The following is a 23,087-nucleotide window of genomic DNA, read 5'->3' as shown; positions in this document are numbered from 1 at the left end:
CTTTTATGGGTGAGTTCATTCCATTTATACTTAGCATTATTAGTTGTGTATTTTCCTCTGTCCTATTGTCTTATACTTTATTTTGGGGTTTTTTTTGCCTCTTATTTAAGAGTTTTTTTTCCTTCTTCTGACTAATCCCTCTCCTAATCTGCCCTCCCTTTAATTACTACCTTTCCCTTTAACAATTTTCTCCCTTTCTGTGTTGGATGAAATATATTTCTGTACTTGTGTGTGTGCATACATATATATATATATGTTTGTGTGTGTATGTATGTATACATATATACATGCATACACACACATACATATATGTGGAGGAAGTGTTGAGGAAAGGGAGCAGGCAACACCTGAATCTCCATCTCATCTGAACTGGTCAAAGGGGAAAGAATATTCATGGGTGTATGTATATAATATATATACAATCAAAATTTACATATATATACACATATTATATGTGTATATATACACACATATGAATATTCTTCCCTCCTCTGACCAGTTCAGATGAGATTGAGATTCAAGTGTTGCCTACTTCCTTGCCCTCCTTATTACTTCTGTTTGTATACCCCATTTATTTGAAATACTTTCCCCCTTTCTCCTATCTTCCCCTCCCCCTCAAGTATATTCCTTTTCCTCTCCCTTTCCATTCTTTTAACATCATTAAAATATAACAGTCATTCCCTGGCCTTCTGCTTAAATATACTCTCTCCATGACCCCTAATGATGATAAAGTTCTGTGTGGATACATGTATCATCTCCCCATAGAAAAATGAAAACATTTTATCCAAAGGAAGAAATGGAAAGAAATTCCATTGAAAATAAATACTGATAGTAATGATTACTTGGGAGTCTGTCAAGACACATTTATAGCAGGCAGCAAGGTGGTGCAGTCGATAAAGCACCGGCCCTGGATTCAAGAGGACCTGAGTTCAAATGAGACCTCAGACACTTCACACTTACTAGCTGTGTGACCCTGGGCAAGTCACTTAACCCTCATTATCCTGTGCAAAAAAAAAAAAAAAGACATTTATAAAACACTACCCAAAAATAGAGAGCCAAATATTTATATAAATATTGATTGCTGATGGGTGGCCTGAGCTATTATAATAAAACTGATAATACTATGTATATTAATTTACTTTTTCAGTGCAAAGGATTACTTTATAAACTTATAAAAAAACCCTGAAATTCATTTGAAGAACAAAAGGTCAAAAATATCTAGTAAATTAATGAAAATAAATGGGAAGAGAGCCTAGCAGTTGCTGATCTCAAAACAATAATACAAAACCATAATCTTTAAAACAATTTGGTACTGGGTAAGAAATAGGTTGTTCAGTGGAACAGATTAGGTACACAATATACAGAAGCAAATGAGCATAGTAGTCATGTGTTTGATAAATCCAAAGATCCCAGCTACTGGTTCCAGAATTTACTACTTGACAAAAACTGTTATGAAAATTGGAGAGCAGTGTGGCAGAAACTAGGTATAGACCAAAATCACACACCATATACTAAGACAAAATCCAAGTGAATATATGATTTAGACAAAAAGAGTGACAAACAAATTAGAGGAACAGAGAAAAAATTACCTGTGAGGGGGGCAGCTAGATGGCGCAGTGGATAGAGCACCGGCCCTGGAGTCAGGAGTACCTGAGTTCAAATCCGGCCTCAGACACTTAATACTTACTAGCTGTGTGACTCTGGGCAAGTCACTTAACCCCAATTGCCTCACTAAAAAAAAAAAAAAAATTACCTGTGAGATCTATGGATAGGGCAAGAGTTCATGACCAAAAAAGACAGGTTCAGAGAAGGTAAAAGGCAATTTTGATTACATAAAACTAAAGTTGCGCCCCCCCCCCCCAAGCAAAACCAAATTCAGTTAAAAATAAAAGAGAAATAGGGAACTGATAAAATAAAAACAAAAAAATCCACCCCAAACAAATTGTTGCAGCAAGTTTCTCTGATAAAAGTCATTTCTAAAATATATTAAGGGACTGATTCAAACTTGTAAGCATAAGAGCCATTTCCTAATTGGTATATGGTCAAAGGAGTTTTTAGAGAAAGAAATTTGAACCATAAATAGCCATATGAAATTGGTTCAGGAATAAGTGCTGGGGGAGCTGTGAGAAAACAGGTACATTAATGCCCTATTGATGGAACTGTGAACTGGGTCCAGCCATTCTAAAGTAATTTGGGATTATGCCCTAACAGCTATTAAACTGTGTACACCCCTTGACACAGTAATGATGATAACTAGGTCTACACCCCTAAAGAGATCAAAGAAAGAAGGAAAGGACTCATGTACAAAAATATAGTAGCTCTTTTTGTGGTAACAAAGAATTGGAATTTAAGGGGTTACGCATCAATTGGGGAATGACTGAACAAGTTATGCTATATGAATGTGATGGAATATTATGTTACAGGAAATGATGAAGAAATATTTCAGAGAAACCTAAGAAGACATATGAAATGATGCAAAATGATGTAAGCAGAACCAGGATAATGATATATACAATTACAATATTGTAAAAATAAACAATTTTGAAGATTTTAGGAACTTTGAACAACACAATGATTAATCACAATTTCAGAGAACTCCTGATGAAGCATGCTACACACCTTCAGATAGAGAAAGGATAGGCTCAAAAATAAAGATTAAGGCATATGTTTGTTTGTTTTTGGACATGGCTAATGCCAGAATCTGTTTTTCTTGATTATGCATGTTTGCAACAGATTTTGCTTTTCTTGATTTCTCAATGGAGAGAAGAAGAGTTAGGGAAGCTGTAAGGGGGGAAAATTCAGAGTTGAAAATATAATTTAAAAGATCCAGGGGAAAAAAGTAGACATGGTCATAACTTTTGTTATTGTTTTTTGGCATATAAAATATTTATTTATTTATTTACCTTTTTTTTTTTTATTTTGGTGGGGCAATGAGGGTTAAGTGACTTGCCTAGGGTCACACAGCTAGTAAGTGTCAAGTGTCTGAGGCCAGATTTGAACTCAGGTCCTGTTGAATCCAGGGCCAGTGCTCTATCCACTGTGCCACTTAGCTGCCCCCCCAAACTTCTTTTTTTTTTTTGGTGAGGCAATTGGGGTTAAGTGACTTGCCCAGGGTCACACAGCTAGTAAGTGTTAAGTGTCTGAGGCCGGATTTGAACTCAGGTACTCCTGACTCTGGGGCCTGTGCTCTATCCACTGCACCACCTAGCTGACCCCCCCACCTTCTTTTAAAGAAGGTTCAAACTGAAAGTCATTGGCCTAGAGAATTACAGAATGACAACTGTAGAGATTTCACAACGATTTTGATTTCTATCCAAGGAGCTGGACCTTGAGCCAGGTAAAAAAGCTATTCAGCATAATAGTCCTGATCTAAGTTATTGATTCCTCTGCCTCTTCTTCCTTTAGCCAGAAGTTTTCTTGAATGATGATTGAACTCAGGCCTTGAAGCCCCTGTCTTGAGGACCACATCCCTCAGTCTACCTGACCCGATGTGATATCTCATTTCCTTATTACATTCTTCAGAGAGAAGATGGTTGAGGTACTTCCTATTTTTCCTCAGGTCAGCACTGAAAAATCAGGAGTTGGAAGAGGATTAATTGTCTCAATTCTTGGAGTGGGTATTTAAGATGATGTCTGGCTTCTCTACCTCTGGAAGTTCCCATTTTCCATGATGCTATGGGTTTGGCCTGAGTGATTTCATTCTTCTCCTGATTTGTAGCTATGGTGGAAAGGGATTCCACTTTGCATCTCTTCTTTCTGCCCTGAAAGTCACTGTCACTGAATAGTGGGTGTATAGGTATGCTGTGTGTATGTATATGTTGTGAACAAATGTTTATCTATGTTGGCCACTCAGTATTTTTGTTCCTCTATGTCCTACTTTTTAGCTTACCCTTAGTCCTGCTCTGAGTAGAGTGGAAGACTTTGTTTTGGGCCAAAAATGGTCAAAATGATCATTTATTGAACTTGAATTGACCCCTAACATCAGAATCTGTTACTGCTGTTTAATATATTTTGCTACATGACATATTAGGGATGTGTGGTGCTGGGAATTGGGAGGAGGGTGCCCAACCACACCAGAGAGGCTCAGCTTAGAAATGCTACCTACCTCAAGGATGGGCCACCAGCATGGTTGCAATGGCATCTGATCTAGATTTTTGCTTCCTTTAAGTCCTAACTAGAATTTTATCTCCTATAGGAGGCCTGGCCCAATCTACCTTAATTCTAGTGCCTTCCCTCTTAATTTTATCTTCTTTTTTAAAAAATTTATTTATTCATTCATTCACTTATTTATCTATCTATTAATCTATTTATCCATTCATTCATTCATTCGTTCATTCATTCATTCATTCATTTGAACTCAGGTCTTCCTGAATCCAAGGCTGGTGCTTTACCACTGCACCACCTAGCTGCCCCCTTAATTTTATCTTCTATTTGTACTGATATACCTGGCTTTGTATGTACTTGTTTGTATGTTGTCTCCTCCATTAGCTTGCAAGCTCCTTGAGAGCAGGGACTGTCTTTTGCCTCTTTTTGTATCCCCAGTGCTTTGTACAGTGCCTGGCACATAGTAGGTACTTAATAAATGTTTATTGATTGATTGCTTTAGGGTGGAGTTGCAGCAAATGAGTTAAAAGTTAGATGGGTCAAAATGGTTTATGATACAGCAAAGCTTGGCAAAGGAGGGTAGAGCCACATGTGGTTTCCCTCATTCCTGCCATCTTGAGCTACACTAGGGCAGCATGCTGGGTAGTGATCCAGACACACAGGAGATATGGACGGGTGATGGCCAAAGGCACAGCACTTCTGGGGACTTGGGTTTATGTAGTGTTTTCAGGCAAAGTGCCTGCTGGGGCAGCTGTCACTTTGCCGGTGGGGTGAAAGGGTCAGGGAACGTGGACCTGCAGCTAAAGTAGGGTTTCTAAAAATTAACTAGGAAAGCCAACTCAGATGAGGAAGGGGCAATTCTAGCTGTGCTGCATCAGCAAGCTTGTCAGAGAGTTTCAGCAGCCAGTTCTAACTAGAACTGTGTGTAGTTAAACTTTAACCTTCCTCAGTATTGTGTAACCTTTGCCATGCCTGGGAGAGTCTGTTGGCCATGCCTCCAAAAAAATGTGAAGAAATTGAATAGTAATATTTCTCAGTATAAATGGGTAAGCAACAGATTGCACATCACTAGAAAACCCTGGATGCCAACAATAACCAATCCCACATTCCATCTCACAAACCCACTGTTGTTGATTATAGGAATAATATGATTTTAGGAGCAAGTAAGTAGAAAAAACTGTCACCTATCAAGGAACTGCAATCTTTGCAATTGCATTTCTGTACTTAACAAAAAAAAATTCTTCCTCCCTCTCTCTTTCCCTCCCTCCCTCTCTTTCTTCCTTCCTTCCTTCCTCCCTTCCTTCCTTCTTTCTTTCCTTCCTTCCTTTCTTCCTTCCTTCCTCCCTCCCTCCCTTTCTTCCTCCCTCCTTCCCTTCATTCCTTCCTTCCTCCCTTCCCTCCTTCCATTGCCAATGAGAGTTATGTTCCCCATGGGCTGAAGGTAGCACAGTGCCACGTGAAAGGTGGGCTGTGATCTCTCCTGCAGCTGGAGAGCCTCTTGAACCAGCACCTCTTGGACTTTGTGAAACCCCAGCATCTGCCCCAGCAATGGTCCGACAAGCACATCATCTAAATCTGATCCGGAAACATGGGGATAACCTGCTGGTGGAGCTGGCCCGCTAGCTTTTCTCCCAGCAAGAGATGGAGGAAGCCTTGGGGCAATGGAGGAGTTGGAGAGGAAGGTTCCTTCCCTTTTTCCTCCCTCCCAACCCCCATTTTGGAGCAGCACTAAATAGCAGAGCTTCCTCTGGTAAAACTCAGAAAAACTAATCGGGGTCTCTCAAGAGCCCTTGGGTTTGGCTAGGCAGGGCTTCCTAAGGATGGCATAAAGGTTTTTGAATACGAGTGGGACATGGCCAATTTGTCTTTTCCTTGCTCTTATTTTAGTGGACAAGGGAGGCTTTTATTTGGATTTTTCTTCCTCTCTTTTTACCTCCTCAAGACAAGAAATAGAGAATGAGGGACACCTGACCAAAATTTTTAACCCATTTATTCCCAGTCTGGTTCCTTGGTCCCTATACAAAAGGGGCTGTCAGGTACAGAAAGTTGATCACTTCACGGTTGAAAGGGAAGAAAAATCTTTTCCTGATCTTTCCCAGATTTACTGCCTCCAATTCAGTCTTGAAATCAAGCAGCCCATTCTGAATGGGTCTTATGGGCCTCCTCAGTGTGCCATAGGTCAAAATAACTTCTTGTTAACTTATTCTACTTTAATGCAAGAAGGGGATTATTCTTTGGCCAGAAGTTTTTCACTTGGGAGAACAGAGAGGAGGGGTTGGAGTCAAGGGTATGCATGGCTCCTTGCAGACATCAGGAAATAACCGAAATAATTGACTCTGTTTTTCTTAGTCTGCTATTCCCTGCATGCATGATGACCCAGCCAGGCTTATGAGGCAGTCCTTTTCTGGAAGAGAGACTTCCCCTTTCAGGATCAAGGCATGAAGTTTCTGCATCACTTCTCATCCTTCTCTCCCCCCTCCCCCAACATCTGCAACATTGACATCTTTTTAACCCCTGACTTATCTCTAAAACTGTTTGGTCAGGTTGCAAATGTTTAGAATCCTAAGATAACTATATGTGGTACTGATAAGTGTGCAAAAGGCAACTTATTAATGATTACATAATTTTTCGACTATACCAAGAAAGCTTGTCGTGTGTTTCACTGGCTCCCAGCAGGCTTAGAAAGAAATATGTGGGGGCAGCTAGGTGGTGCAGTGGATAGAGCACCAGCCCTGGACTTAGGAGGACCTGAGTTCAAATCCAGCCTCAGACACTTGACACTAGCTAGCTGTGTGACCCTGGGCAAGTCACTTAACCCCAGTTGCCTCACCAAAAAAAAAAAAAAAGAAAGAAAGAAAAAAAAAAAAGAAACATGTGACCAGCATCCAACTAAAAGTATGATTTTGTAATTGTCTCCATGCTGGTGATGGATGCTTTCACACTGACAATTAAAACCTTTTCTAAATTTAAGGCTAAAAAACAAGCTTCCGGGGCAGCTAGGTGGCGCAGGGGCAGCTAGGTGGCGCAGTGGATGGAGCACCGGCCCTGGAGTCAGGAGTACCTGAGTTCAAATCCGGCCTCAGACACTTGACACTTACTAGCTGTGTGACCCTGGGCAAGTCACTTAACCCCAATTGCCTCACTTAAAAAAAAAAAAAAGTTAAAAAAAAAAAAAACAAGCTTCCAGGCTCTTCCAACACTGGTGTCCTGCTGCTCTGGTATTTTGGGCTGCAGGTATAAGCTAACATTATCCCTCACCATCCCTTAGGGAGCTAATGGACATTGACTAGGCCTTGCTTGACACTGGCTCCTTGCCCAATGAGGCTCACTTTTTGAAGGTTCTCTTAGTCTGCCTAGGTAATAAACCCTGTTTTGTTTTTTTTTAAAAAGCACACTAGCCCAAAAGATGAACCAATAGAAATTTTTTTTTTTACATTTTATTTTTACTTTTTTTGGTTGTTTTTACTTTTTAAATTTAATTTACTTTTAAATCTTTTTCCAATTACATGTAAAGATTTTTTTTTTGAGTTCCAAATTTTTTTCCCACCCTCCCTTCCCTCCCCCCTCTTGAGACCAACAAGCAATCTGATATAGGTTATACCTTATAATCATGTTAAACATATTTCCACATTAGTCATGTTTTAAGAGAAGGATCAGAACAAAAGGAAAAAAAAACACAAGAAAGAATAAACAAGAACAATAACAAAAAAGCAACAACAGGGCAGCTAGGTGGCACAGTGGATAGAGCACCCGCCCTGGATTCAGGAGGACCTGAGTTCAAATCCAGTCTTAGACACTTTACACTTACTAGCTGTATGACCCTAGGCAAGTCACTTAACCCCAATTGCCTCACCAAAAAACCAAAAAAAAAACCCCAAAACAAAAACAAAAAAACAAACCCCAAAACAACAACAACAAAAAGCAACAACAAAAGTGAAAATAGTATGCTTCAATCTGCATTCAGAGTCTACAATTCTTTTTCTTTTTTCTTTTTTTTTTTTTTTAGCAACAAACATTTATTTTATTTTTTTCAGTTACAAGTAAGGGTAGTTTTCAACATTCATTTTCATAAGTTTTAGAGTTCCAAATTTTTCTCCCTCCCTCCCTCCCTTTCCTTCCCCTTCCACAAGATCGCAACCAGGTTATATATATACAGTCCACAAGTGTTCTTTTTATCAGTTCTTTCTATGGGGGTGGATAGTAAGCTTCCTCATTAGTTCCTTGGGATTGTCTTGGATTATTGCATTGCTGAGAGTAGTTAAATCATTCACATTTGCTCATTGAACAATACTGCTGTCACTATGCACAATGTCCTCCCAACTCTGCTCACTTCACTATACATCAATGTTCCTTAGTCTTTCGGTTTTTCTGGGATCATCCTGTTTGTCATTTCCTATAGCACAAAACTCTTCCACCACAATCATATAGCACAGTTTTTTCCATCATTCCTCAATTGAAGGACATTCCCTTGATTCTCAATTCTTAGCCTCCACCAAGAGTTGCTATAAATATTTTTTGTACAATTTTCCCCCCTTTTCTCTTTTTCATGATTACTATTGTTAACTGTTTCCCTTCCATCCTATTCCCTTCCCCATGATATTTATTCTATTATCCATCTTCTTTCATCCTATCTCTCTTCAAAAGGATTTGTTTCTGTCTGTCCCCTCCCCCACTTTGCCCTTCCTTCTTTTGCCCCTCTCTCTTCCCTTCCCCTCCTATTTTCCTGCAGGGTTAGAGAGATTACTCCACCCAATTGAGTGTGTACATTATTCCTTCCTTGAGCCAATTCTAATGAGATTGAGGTCTTTGAGCCAATTCTGATGAGTGTTAGGATCATTTACTGCCCAGATTAAATAGATTACTGCACCCAGTTGGGTATGTGTGTGTTAGTCCCTCCTTGAGCCAACTCTGATGAGTTTAAGGTCTTTGAGCCTTTTCTGATGAGTGTAAAATTCATTTACTGCCCTGCTCCTCTCCCATCTCTTCCCCCACTCCATAAAGCCTTTTCCTGTTTCTTTCATGTAGGATTTCACCTCTGCCCTTCCCCCTCCCCCAGTGCATTCCCCTCACCCCTCAATTTAACCCTAAGGATGTCTTCATGGGGCAGCTAGGTGACACAGTGGACAAAGCACCACCCTTGGACCCAGGGGGATACCAGCCAAAACCTGACCTCAGACACAAGACAGTCACCTACTGTACGATCCCAGGTATGTCCCCCAACTCCGATTTTTTATAGTTCTCTAGGGTCTTGTATTTGAAAGTCAAATTCGCCATTCAGTTCAGGTCTTTTCATCGCAAATATCTGAAAGTCTTCTTTTTCATTAAAGTCCCATTTTTTCTTCTGAAAGATTATGATGAGTTTTGCTGGGTAGGTGATTCTTGGTTGTAATCCCATTTCCTTTGCCCTCTGGAATATCATATTCCATGCCTTCTGGTCCTTTAATGTAGAAGCTGCTAGATCTTGTATTATCCTGACTGGGGCTCTGCAGTACTTGAGTTCTTTCTTTTTGGCAGCTTGCAATATTTTCTTGATCTGAGAGTTCTGGAATTTGACTATAACATTTCTAGGAGTTTTCCTTTTGGGATCTCTTTCTGGAGGTGATCGGTGAATTCTTTCAATTTCTATTTTAGCTTCTGCTTCTAGAATTTCAGGACAATTTTCCCTGAGAATATCTTGGAAGATGATGTCTAAGCTCTTTCCTTGATCATGGTTTTCAGGTAGACCAATAATTTTCAAATTATCTCTCCTGGACCTATTTTCTAGGTCAGCAGTTTTTCCCAGAAGATATTTCACATTGCCCTTTATTTTTTTATTCACTTGGATTTGCTTTATTGTGTCTTGGTTTCTCATAAAGTCACTGGCTTCTCATAAAGTCACTGGCTTCCATTTGTTCAATCCTAATTCTTAGGCAATTATTTTCATCAGAGAGCTTTTCCATTTGGCTTTTCAAGCTGTTGACTTTTTTCTCATGTCTTTCCTGCATCACCCTCATTTCTCTTTCCATTTTTTCCTCTACCTCTCTAACTTTATCTTCAAAGTCCTTTTTGAGCACCTCTATGGCCTGAGACCAATTCATATTTTTCTTGGAAGCTGTAGGTATAAGGACCCTGATGTTGACATCTTTCTCTGAGGGTGCCCCTTGGTCTTCCTTGTTACTGAAGAAACTTTCTATGGTCCTCACCTTTCTCTGTCTGCTCATCTTGCCTTTCTTTTACTTGACTTTTAGCTCCTTAAAGTGGGGCACTGTTTCCAGGCTGCAGTATCCCAAGCTTAAGAAGTCCCAGGTGGTATGATTTAAGGAGGATCAGGTTCTTCACTTGCCTGGCCTGTTCCCTGGTCCTAGATGACTCCAGACCAACTTGCTAAACAACCAGCTTTGTGTGTTGTGGTTGTTAGCTCTGATGAGCCTGTGCCCCTCCCCCACCTGGGCCACTGCTACTCAAGCCTGCCTTACCATTCTTTTTCTGAACAAATAGAATTAACAACAGTCAATACCACTGATGGTTTCTTGGATCCCAAGGAGATGACATGGCTCCCTTTCTGTCCTCACCTTTTGCTTTTCAGAACCTTAGCTCTCTTCTCATCTGTGGCAACCCACAGGAGTTTTACCTTGGTTTGGTAGTTCCAGACTTCTAACCACCTCCCTACAAAAAAATAAATGGTCACTCTTGTTATACCAGTATGTGGTACAACCATCCCCAAGCTCCTGGAGGGCAGGGTCTATGTTTGCCCTTTTTGTATCCCAGGTGCTTAGACCAGTGCCTCAGATGTACTAAGTGCTTAACAAATGTTGACTGATTGATTAGACCTAAGAATTTACAGATGAAAGGGCCCCTTCATTATAGTCAATGGAGCTATTTTAGCTGGTGGGTGAAGATAAACTTGGGGTGAGGAAAGGAAAAACAGAAAGAATGAGAAAGTGAGAAGTAGGGCAGCTAGGTGGAGCAGTGGATAGAGCATCGGCCCTGGAGTCAGGAGGACCTGAGTTCAAATCTGCCCTCAGACACTTGACACTTAATAGCTGTGCCCCCCCCAAGAGTGCTTTAACTGAGAACTATAATTAGGAGGCATCTTGTTTTGCTACTGGACAGTGTACCCCATTCTAGCTAAGCTTTATAAAAGAGGCCCTCAGTTGAGAGAGAACAGGGTGGGACATGACCCTGTGAGTCTAGACAAATAACTCTGATGCCATTAGGGTTGGGGAGGAGCTCACCATTGTGGTTCATCCTATTTTAATTTTTCTTGTGACTTCTGGTAATGTGACTAACAGGATGTAGGATTAGATCCTCAGGACCCAGCTCAGACCTCTCCAATATAAGTATTATGCAAAAGGGTAAGCTAATTGCAGCTTCCCAATAGGCTAAGACAAGGTATTCACCTGATGAATTAACACAGGACTTAGCTATCCTAACTCATCAGCATCCCTTCCCCCAGAAGCCCTCACGTTCTTGAAGAGGTGTGTAATAAGACCCACAGCCTTGTTTGTGCTTGGGGATCCCATTAGCAATGCCCTTAGTGCTTCTGTAGCCTCTCCTCTCACCACAGCCTCCTATGGTGACAAGCAACTGAGCTGAACTCTGCCTCTTTCCACCCTGAGTGGATGAAGTGGAGATATGGGAAAGTGGAAAGTTATCCTGTCTGGGGAGCGCCATGCTGGGTTGCAGCAGTGCCCAGCCAGAGACCTAAGCAAAAGTGGGAACTGGGTGCCAGAACATGTGTGGGGTTCTACCTGGCATAAAGAAAAGGGGAATGACATCCAGATGAGGCCAATTCTGTCCCTCAGAAATTACTTGGAGGCAGAGACTGAGGCTAATAAAATGAATTCCTCGGTGTGGGAGGAAGCTAAGAGAGATTTGAGGTCTAGCCCTTAAGGGATGTGCCGTCAATGGGGAAGAATTCAGAAAAATATCAATATGAGAACAGAAAGAAAAAAGGACTGAAATGAGAGAAGATCTCAAGAGGAAGACAATTTCATGAAAAACTTTTAGCAAAAGCAGATATTAATAACAGAAAGGAAGATGACCTCTATGAGATCTAAATTAGTCTGAATATCTCTCAATGAATACTGCAAGACATGGACATGGGAGAATGAATCAACATGTGATAAAGCAGGGGAACCCGTGGATTCTCAAGAAAGCATAGAACCAAAGTAAGATGTTCTCAAATAGTTCCAGAGAGGAAAACAAATCATGAAGTCAATTTATGGGCTGTTACAATCAAAACAATTGGCAGAATAGGAAACTTCAATCTACAGTGGCATGTCTCAGAGAAAGATAGGAGAGAACAACTGTTTGGGAATGCAAATACACACAAATGAAGGGCAATCTAGAAAAAGAAAAGCAAAAAAAATTTGAAAAAACCCGATCTGTATAGAAGAAAACAATGATCTTAAAACCAAGATAGAAAGCGACAACTTCAGGAGTCTAGATCTCCCATATCATAAGTCAGAAACCTGAACACCATATTCGAGCTATCACAATCCTCCTCCCAACCTCAGTTCTTATATTTGGAAGTTAGGATTTTCTGGACACAGAAAACAAAGTGCCAATCAAAAGAATCTACATATTGCCTCAAGGTGAAAACCCCATGCTGCAAACTCCAAGACACATAGTGGTTAAATTTAACAATTCCAGTGACAGTAAATTTTTCAAGAGACCAGGAGAAAGGTCTTCAAATATAAAGTAAAGGAAATTAGGGGCAGTTAGGTGGCGCAGTGGATAGAGCACTGGCCCTGGATTCAGGAGGACCTGAGTTCAAATTCAGCCTCAGACACTTGACAACTTATTAGCTGTGTGATCCTGGGTAAGTCACTTAACCCCAATTGCCACACCAAAAAAAAATAAATAAAGTAAAAGAAATTAGAGTAATATATGATTATGTTCTACTTACCAGAAACTATAGAAGGGAATGGGATAATATGTTTGCAAGAGCAAAGGTATTCGATATTCAGCCAAAAGTGATATACCTTGCAGTCTAATCATGATTGAAAAAAGGAAATGGACATTCAATAATATATATGCATTGGAGACATTAAGAAAAACAGTTGTGAGCAGATTATTATTATTTTTTTTGCCAACCCTGGAGAAAACAGAAATAGAAGACAGGTATAAACAACTACTATAACTAAGGAATCCATAGGTAATGGAAAAAAAGCCAGAAAAAATGGAGAAAAACCTAGAAAGATAGACATCTATGAGGTTTAAAACAACAATAGAAGGTTCATGAAGAAATTTTCTTTCTTTCTAAAAATACACAAGGAGACAAGGATGAAAGCAGAACTTAAATAGAAGTCATGGTGGGGAAAGAGGTGTGAAACTCCATGGACTAAACCTCACAATGCCCTGTCTATAGGTGAATAAGTGGGGTGTTTGGTTTTTTTTTTGGTGGGGGAAGGGAACAGAGAAGAGGGGATTAAACTGCAGAATGAGATGCTGCATAAAAGGAGAGAGAAGAGAAAGAAGAGAGAGGTTAATACGTGGTGTAACCTAATGAAGCCAAAGGTGAACAATGAATAGTCTCTCAGGAAGAAGAGGGCCTATAAGAAAAAGGATGAAGTGGCAAAGGGAGGGACTGAAATGGGGAATGAAAGGGGGAGTAGCACTCATTTGTAGGAGGGGATCCCAATGAAGAATATGAGCTTGTGGGGTGGGAGATATTGAGATTTGGTGCTTAGAGAGACCACTAACTGGGAGAGAGGGGAATCAGACATTCTGGAGTGAACTGACATCCAGAAGGGTGAGAGGACATGAACATAGAATGGAATATCATGATAAAGGGGGAAAAATATGAAGAAGGTAGGAAGTAGTAATCAACTTCAGAATCAGGGACTCAGGAAAAATATCTCCCATGGAGCAATACTTGAGCCATCTTTATTTTCTTCAGTAATTGATGGATACAACGGAAAAAAATTAGGAGAAAGGGAAAGATTAAAAAAAAAAAAAGGATAGACAACTGGTCCAGGAGTCAGTTGGACCTGATATCAAATCCAGCCTCAGATACTTAGTAGCTGTGTGACCCTGAGTGAGTCACTTAACCCTGATTGCCTCTAAAATAAAGGGAGGGGCGAGGTCTATAAGGCAATAACATAAAAACTTTTTAAAGAGAGAACTAAAAATATGTACCATAGTAGTTTAATTTCATGAGGAAAATAGAGATTAAAGAAAGAATAAATAGCATAAGGAACATGATTCAAGGAATAAAATGTAGGATAGAAGGAAAAGAATTAATGAAGAGACCGAGAGTAAGAAATCCCATTTAAAAAAAAAGGGGCAGAAAAGGAAAACAACTAACAGAAGTTGAATGGGAGAAGAGGAATGCGAATTTGCTTATTTAAGAGAAAAAAGATGAAAAGTAGATAATTAGATAAAAGGAAGAAAGTAAAAGGAATTAATAAGTTAAGTACAACTCAAAAAACAGAGACAAGGGTGACAAACTGGGAAATCATTTGAAGATGGGGGAGGGGAGAACCTGTGGGAATAGAGTTGCTTTAACATAGTTTTCAACACTTCTTTTTATAAGATTTTGAGTTCCAAATTTTCCTCCCTCCCTTTCTTCCCTCCCCATTCTATAAGACAGCAACTGGGCAGCTAGGTGGCGCAGTGGATAGAGCACTGGCCCAGGAGTCAGGAGGACCTGAGTTCAAATCCGGCCTCAGACACTTAACACTTACTAGCTGTGTGACCCTGGACAAGTCACTTAACACCAATTGCCTCACAAAAAAGAAAAAAAAAAGACAGCAACCAATCTGATATAGGTTATATATGTACAATCATGTTAAACATATCTCCATATTAGTCATGTTGTGACAAGAATCAGAACAAAAGGGAAAAAACTCAAGAAGGAAAAAACAACAACAAAAAATAAAAATAGTATTGAAGTAGGAAGGAAAAAACAACAACAACAAAAAATAAAAATAGTATTGAAGTAGGAATGGATATAATTGATCAAATTGATCGTGAGGCATCCCAAAGAATTAGAAGACTCAGTGACTCAGTTTCCCAAGTTTTATTAAAAGACTGTGAGGCCACAGGGACACACCAAGGAGAAAAGTGTCTTGAATAGGGAGAGGACAATGGTTATATTTACAGTGAGAAAAGCAGGTTATTTCCTCATTATTTTAATCTCCTCCTTAGGAGGATGTTCATATCCTAATTTGGAGTTCCTGGGGTCCTAAGACATCCTCCAAGTTGGGTGGGTACCTTTCTCACTAGGGGTGTGTCTTTGGAGTTTAAACGTCATAAGGTGAACCTAGGACACATTTGGTGTTTTCTGCACATGTTCATAAAGACATGCTCAAACTTGTCAGAGCCAGAGGGTCTCTCTGTTTATGATATCTCTTTACTTTAAGATCTGGTTTCTAGGTGTCCTGTCATCTAGGAATATTAATGGCTATTAATAGTTAGTGGTCCCTGGTTACCTTCCCTAAGCTTCTGTTGACAGTACTGGTTGATAGGGATTCAAACCCTCTAATTACAGTTGATAAAAACTCAAACCTTAATTTCTCTGTTAACCCTTTTAGGTACTATTGGTAGGTTATCTGTTAACCCTTTTTAGCATCCTCCATCACTATGGTTCAATATGCATTTAGATTCCACAGTTCTTTTTCTGGATGTGGTGAGAATTTTCCATCATGAGTCTTTTGAAATTGTCTTGGATCATTGTATTGCTGAGAAGAGTTCCAGTTGATTATCACACAATGTTGTTGTTATTGTGTACAATGGTCTGGTTCTGCACACTTCACTTGGCATCAGTTCACTTAAGTCTTTCCAGGTTTTTCTGAAATTTGCCTGCTCATCATTTGTTATAGCACAATAGTATTCCATTATATTCATATACCACAACTTGTTCAGCCATTCCTCAATTGATGGGTATCTCCTCGATTTTCGATCGTTTTGTCACCATAAAAAGAGCTGCTATAACTATTTTTGTACATGTAGGTCCTTTTCCCTTTTTTATGATCTCTTTGGGATACAAACCTAGTAGTGAGTGGTATTGCTGGGTCAAAGGTTATGCACAGTTTTATAGTCCTTTGGGCATAGTTCTTATGGTATCTTCTAAATGGTATTGATAATAAATATGTGTATTTTTCAGCACCACATGGGACTTAAAAAAACCTGATCATGTATTAGGGCTGAGATATTGCAACTCAATGTAAAAAGAGAGAAATAGTAAACACATCCTTTACAGACCATAATGAAATAAAAATTGTCATCATTTCAGAGAGCACAAACAAAAGACAGAGATACAAATGGAGGTTTAACAATGAAATACTATTTAATGAGTGGCTCAAAGAACAAATCATAGTAACAATAACATTTATGTGAAATAAAATGATCATGATAAAAAAACATGCCAGAATTTTTGGAATGCTGCTAACATAGTCCTCAAAAGAAAAAAAATTATAACCCTAAAATCACGTTTTATCAGACAGCTAGGTGGCACAGTTGATAGAACACTGGACTTGATGCTAGAAAGTCTTGAGTTCAAATTTTATCTGAGTCACTTCCTAGTTGTGTGATCCTGAGCGTAGTGGAAATATACATTGCTGTGTGATCCTTGATTTTTTTGGGGGGGTGGGGTGGGACAATGAGGGTTAAGTGACTTGCCCAGGGTCACACAGCTAGTAAGTGTCAAGTGTCTGAATCTGGATTTGAACTCAGGTCCTCCTGAATCTAGGACTGGTGCTTTTATCCACTGCACCACCTAGCTGCCCCAGTTACTTTTTTAAAAAAGCAGCCCTGTACCCACTGGTTCTCTTCCCTCATCCCTGATCCCCTCTTCTTGATATTCTTCCTTTCTCTCCCATAGCTAGTTCCATTTCTTAGTTTTTTTTTTTTGTTTTTAGTGAGGCAGTTGGGGTTAAGTGACTTGCCCAGGGTCACACAGCTAGTAAGTGTTAAGTGTCTGAGGCCAGATTTGAACTCAGGTACTCCTGACTCCAGGGCCGGTGCTTTATCCACTGTGCCACCTAGCTGCCCCCATTTCTTAGTTTTTAAATTCCATTTTTTGTGTCTTTTCCAAAAAGGATTTCTCTCTTTTAATTATTCATCTTCTCTTTCTGTTTACTCTGGATCCCCACTGTCTGATTCACGACCCCTATAATTATCTGGTTTCTCTCTTTTCTCTGTATTCTCCATGCAGTCAAAACTTCCAAGGTATCCACTTTAGGCTTTCCTCTCTAGGCACTGTCTGCCACTACTTTATAGGGATTGCCCCATCTAGTCTTCTTTTCTATTGCACTTTACTTACAGAGCAATGCTAATTATTGCAGGTATCAGAGAGAGGATACTGTCCCATGGAAAGGCTCCTCCCCTACCATGTTCCTGATTATGTAGCCCACTGCTAATCTGTAGCCTTTCTTGTTGACCTTTATTTTCCCTACATTTGTTTGGAAATTTCCCTATATCCTAGTTGCCCCTCTGCTCATTATTTTTGCTGTGCAGGAACACGATCTCTTATAATTCTCATTTTTCTTTTAAATAACTTAGGAACAAGGGAGCAGCTAGGTGGCATAGTGGATAAAGCACCAGCCCTGGATTCAGAAGGACCTGAGTTCAAATCCACCCTCTAACATTTAACACTTACTAGCTGTGTGTCCCTGGGCAAGTCACTTAACCCCAATTGCCTCACCCCCAAAAGAAAAACAAATAATAATAATAAATAACTCAGGAATAGTGTGTTATAGTTCCATGTTCTCTTCAAATTCCACAGGGTCTTTAGTCTCATCAAGTGTGAGATCATTTTCTTGGATTTTGCATTATTTTTACGTAGAAATGCCTGAATTTATTTACTAGATCTGAAGCCCATACTTCCTTCCTTCTGTTGTTATTGCATTTCTTGTTAATTTATCTTTTTAGGTTCAAGGTCTTTGAGTTTTCTTCTTCCTGAAATCTTTAGTACTTCCAGTCTTCCCTCCTCCCCTTATTTTCCCTATCACTCACTTTCTGACTCCCTCCCCTGATTGTGGTTTCCTTGGGGACTGAATCTCAAAGCATCTCAGCCTCATCCCACACTAAGCAATTCATGGCTCACCAACCTAGGTCTCTGTCCCAACTGACTTTTGGATGGTCAGAACCAACCCTAGCTACATGATATGTTCTTTCCTTCAAGTTTGGTGGAATGCTCACAGCTCCCCCCACAGATAGTATCCTGTCCTGGTGACATGTCCCACTTCTTCTATTGCTTGGTTCTCTTGCCCCACACAGGTAGTTTCAGTGCTTTACGATGGTAATGCTTCCAGGTTTGTTGCCCTGACAGGCTTTTGCTCATGTAGGGCTGTGATCACACTGGCTGACAAAAGTCTGAACTAACTTCCGTAGCCTGGAGCTAGAGTCTTTAAGGTACTAGAAAGAGTGAGGGAACAATGGGGTATAGGGGTGGGTTTTAATGTAAGCCTGTGTTATATTTTTGGGTCTAGTAGTATAGCCTTTCTTTCTTTTTTTTTTTTAGTGAGGCAATTGGGGTTAAGTGACTTGCCCAGGGTCACACAGCTAGTAAGTGTTAAGTGTCTGAGGCCGGATTTGAACTCAGGTACTCCTGAGTCCAAGGTCAGTGCTCTATCCACTGCGCCATCTAGCTGCTCCAGTATAGCCTTTCTACTGGTAATGTGAGGGGTGAGGAAGGGGTGCTAAATGAGCTCAGGGTCATTGAATTTCAGGACCTGGGTTGTTTTTTTTTAAACTTTCTTTTAGATGCTGGGTTTCCTAAAACCATGGAAACAGCTGAAGTTGCTTAATATTTTTGACCTATAATTTCTGTTTTGAAGAGGTTGTAGAGGAGATTGAAGAAAATGTCTAGTCTACCATCTTGTCGCTATGTGACCTGGAATCAACAGTGCCTTTCTATTTTGCCAGCATATCTCAGCTGTCTTCTCACCCTAGATAGTCCCTCACTATCTGTGGAGCATTTATCCTGAAATTTCCCTTAGGAGTGGTGAAGTTCTCATCATGGAGGTTCTCACCTCTGCCTTGCTATCTCCCTTCTCTCATTGGTAAGTAAGTTCCTCCAGGTTTCCATATTGGGAAGGGGCCTAAAATATCCATACTTAATTCTCCTCCAAGCTCTGTTTCTGATTCTCTGGACTTTGCCACCATGCCCCATTTAGGGCACCTTCCCATTCCCTTTTATGCATTATCTTCCCCCTTTTGAATATAAACTTAGCTTATATTTGTATTCTCAGCATTTAGAATAGTGCTTGGCACATAGTAAGTGTTTAATAAATGCAATATTGGCTGACTGAATGACCACCATATAAGAGCTGCTGATGTCCTTACACTACTTCCACTGACTTTGGTCTTAGAGTCTTCAATGGATGCTGCTTCGCTTCCTGGCTATTGTCACTACTATCACCGTTGTCTAGATCTTTTGGAATTTGGATTGAGAGCTATGAATTTTCCCCCTGGAAATAGCTAGAACCCTTATTCTGGTGATAGCAGGATCTCCAATTCTCTTTCCTTGGAGTCTTGGCTCTGAGGCTTGCTCTTTCCTGAACAGCAGGTTCTTAGCCCCTGGTTTTCTTTCCTTTCCCCAACAACTTGAATCAGCTCCATAGCTAAATTCCCTCTTAGGTTTCAAGCTGACACTTGTATTCCGTGGCCAACCCTCTGTGATCTCCTGCAACAAGATCCCATTATCAATGGAAGAGGAAGAGAGACATATCTCCTTAGTCTTTCTTCACTCTACAAAAGGATTGAAGGAAAAGGTGATAGTGAACTCTCAGGGACTGAGTTCTTCTCCTATAGCTGTCTCTCTTAAGTTTGCCTCAAAGTTCAATTCCTAGCAGAGTGGGCCCTTTTCAACTCTCAGACCTTTCTGTTTCACCCACATCAGTTACTCGTAGGAGAAATGGGCACTGGGTAGAAGTCCATAATTTTTGCTACTCCTCAGTCCCATTCCTGATCCTTTCATATGAAAAAGATCAAGGTCTTATCTTTATAAGGATAAGGTGCCACTCCAAGTCTCACAAAGTCACATTCTTCAATTTCATTGTCTCTTTCAAAAGAAGAACTTCAAAGTATCCAAAACCACATGAAAAAATGTTCCAAATCACTAATAATAGGAGAAATGCAAATCAAAATAACCCAGAGGTCTTATCTCACATCCTGCAAATTAGTCATGGGTTTCAGGTAGTCCAATGATTTTCAAATTATCTTTCCTGGATCTGTTTTCCAGGTCAGCTGTTTTTCCAAGGAGATATTTCATATCGCCCTCTTTTTTTTTATTCAGTTGGATTTGCTTTACTGTGTTTTGGTTTTGCATAAAATCACTAGCTTCCATTTGTTCAAACCTAATTGAGAGACTTTTTCTATTTCTTTTCCCATTTGGCTTTTCAAACTGTTGACTTTTTTCTCATGACTTTCCTGCATTGCTCTCATTTCTCTTTCCATTCTTTCCTCCATCTCTCTAAATCTTCCTTCTATCTCTCCTACTTTCTCTTCAAAGTCCCTTTTGAGTGCTTCCATGGCCTGAGACCAATTCTTGTTTTTCTTGGAAGCTTTGAATGTTGGAGCTTTGACTTTGTTATTATTGTCTTCTTCTGAGGGTGTATTGTGGTCTACCTTTCCCCCAAAGAAGTTTCTGATGGTCTGCTGCTTTCTCTGCCTACTCATCATGGCCGGCTATTTCTTGGCTTTTAACTTCTTCTTAAAGTGTAGTGCTGCTTCCAGGACACACTGTTCGAGCTACAGCATGGCCCAGGGGGTGATTGGGCTTCTTCTCAGCCTGTCTGGCCTGTGAGTAAACACAGCCACTTTCTCTTTTACCTCACATCCTGCAAATTAGGCAAAAATGACAAAAAATTGCAACAGTCAATGCTGGAGGGATTGTAAGAAGATAGGCATAGTAATACATTGTTAGTTGAGTTGTGAAATGGTACAACCATTTTGGAAAGAAATTTGGAATTATGTAAATAAAATAACTATAAGGTGCTAAAATTCTAGCTAGTCTGTCTAAAATATCTAATGAATGGTTGCCAATAAATTATAAGCTTTAGCAAGAGTTTAGACTTTTTTTTTTTTTTGTGTGTTTTTTTTTTTTTTTAAGTGAGGCAATTGAGGTTAAGTGACTTGCCCAGGGTCACACAGCTAGTAAGTATTAAGTGTCTGAGGCCGGATTTGAACTCAGGTCCTCCTGACTCCAGGGCCGGTTCTCTATCCACTGCGCCACCTAGCTGCCCCAAGAGTTTAGACTTTTAAGCATTTATTAAGGAGAATAAGAATTTGGTGAAGAGAGAGAGAAAGGCCTAGATTCATCTATCTATCTCGGGGAGCTACAGTTCTCCTGCTCCGCTCTCCACAAGAGTCCTGGGGAAAGAGAACGAGAGAGCCAGCCTTGCCCCCTCTTCCTCCCACAAGCCAATGTCACTTCCTGACGCCAAAGAAAAGCTGCATGTTTTGCTCCCAGGCGCCTTCTCCTCATGGCTAAGCAGGCTCCAGCAGGTGACATCATTCCAATCATTACATAACTAAAATGTCCATACCCTTGGAACCAGAGATGCTATTACTGGGTTTATATCTCAAAGAAGCCACTGATAAGAAAAAAAATATCTCCATATACTCCAAAATATTTATAGTAGCATTGGAATTGGAAACAAAGTAGATATTGGAACTGGAAACAAAGTAGATACCCAGCAGTTCAGGAATGACTATAAACAAATTGTAGCACATGAATGTAATGGAATACTGCTGTGCTGTAAGAAATGATGTATGTGATAAATATGTAGAAGCATGGACAGATCTGTATGAACTGATGCAGTGAAGTCAGCAGAGCCAATAAAACAATGTACACAGTGACTCCAACAATGCGAATGGAAAGAACAACACACCAAAAAAATCAAAAGTAAATGTAACAAAATTATAAAGGTCAAATGGGCCTTAAATGAAGTGATAGTAGAAGATACCTCCAACCTACTTCTTGGTGTAGATGGCAGGTGTTACATTGAGAAAGTCTAAAAATGTGTACAATGTGTATCAGTCATGCTGATTTTCCCCTCTTTAACACCCTCCCCTTCTCCCCACTGCCCTCCCTATTCCTAATAACACACCATTTGTCATATGAGATGGCTTTCTAGGAAGGGGAGGAAGAGAAACATGTGATACTATGGTGATGTAAGAAACAGGAAGCATCAATAAAAATATTTTTTAAAAATTTCATTTTTTTCTTAAACTTTCTCTTTATGTCCTGAAATTTCATTCCCTGGGGATGTGGTAAGATTGGGGAGTGGAGGAAATTCCACTGATCAGATGAGCCTCCTGCTATAAAGGAATGTTAAAAGAGATGAATTTTAAAATTGCAAAACTAAATACATGTGGACTAATCTCTCAAAAGAAAAATAATACTGAATGGATATGAAAGCAGAATCCAACAATATGTTGTTTTCAGGAACCAATCAATCAATAAGCAACTATATTCCAGGCACCTTTCTAGGGTGTTAGCAGTGGTGTGGTAGATCCAGCTCATACTTCCTCTAGAGAGCAGACTGTTAAATTTTCATTCATTAAATTTGCTTTCATTCATGAAAAAACAATATTTAGTTCACTTTCACTTACGAAAAAAATGTTCACTTCCAAATTATCTCCATCTATCCATCCATCTCCTCCCTGGTCCATTGAGAAGGCAAATAATGTGATACCCATTATACATGTGAAGTCATACAAAATATATTTCCATATTAGCTGTTATGCAAGACTATTAATATTTCTGGTTTTTTTTTTTTTTTTGGTGAGACAATTGGGGTTAAGTGACTTGCCCAGGGTCACACAGCTAGTAAGTGTTAAGTGTCTGAGGCCGGATTTGAACTCAGGTACTCCTGACTCCAGGGCTGGTGCTCTATCCACTGCGCCACCTAGCTGCCCCCAAGACTGTTAATATTTCAATGTGAGCATTTTTATCTTGCAAATCCACAAACTACAAATCAGGGTTTGATAGTGTTGTTGATTATCTAGACTTAAGAAAGTGATGGAGACAATGTTAATAATGCAGATTA

The sequence above is a fragment of the Dromiciops gliroides genome, chromosome 1, assembly GCF_019393635.1.
Source record: "Dromiciops gliroides isolate mDroGli1 chromosome 1, mDroGli1.pri, whole genome shotgun sequence".
NCBI lineage: Eukaryota > Metazoa > Chordata > Mammalia > Microbiotheria > Microbiotheriidae > Dromiciops > Dromiciops gliroides.
This window is presented reverse-complemented; position numbering follows the sequence as displayed.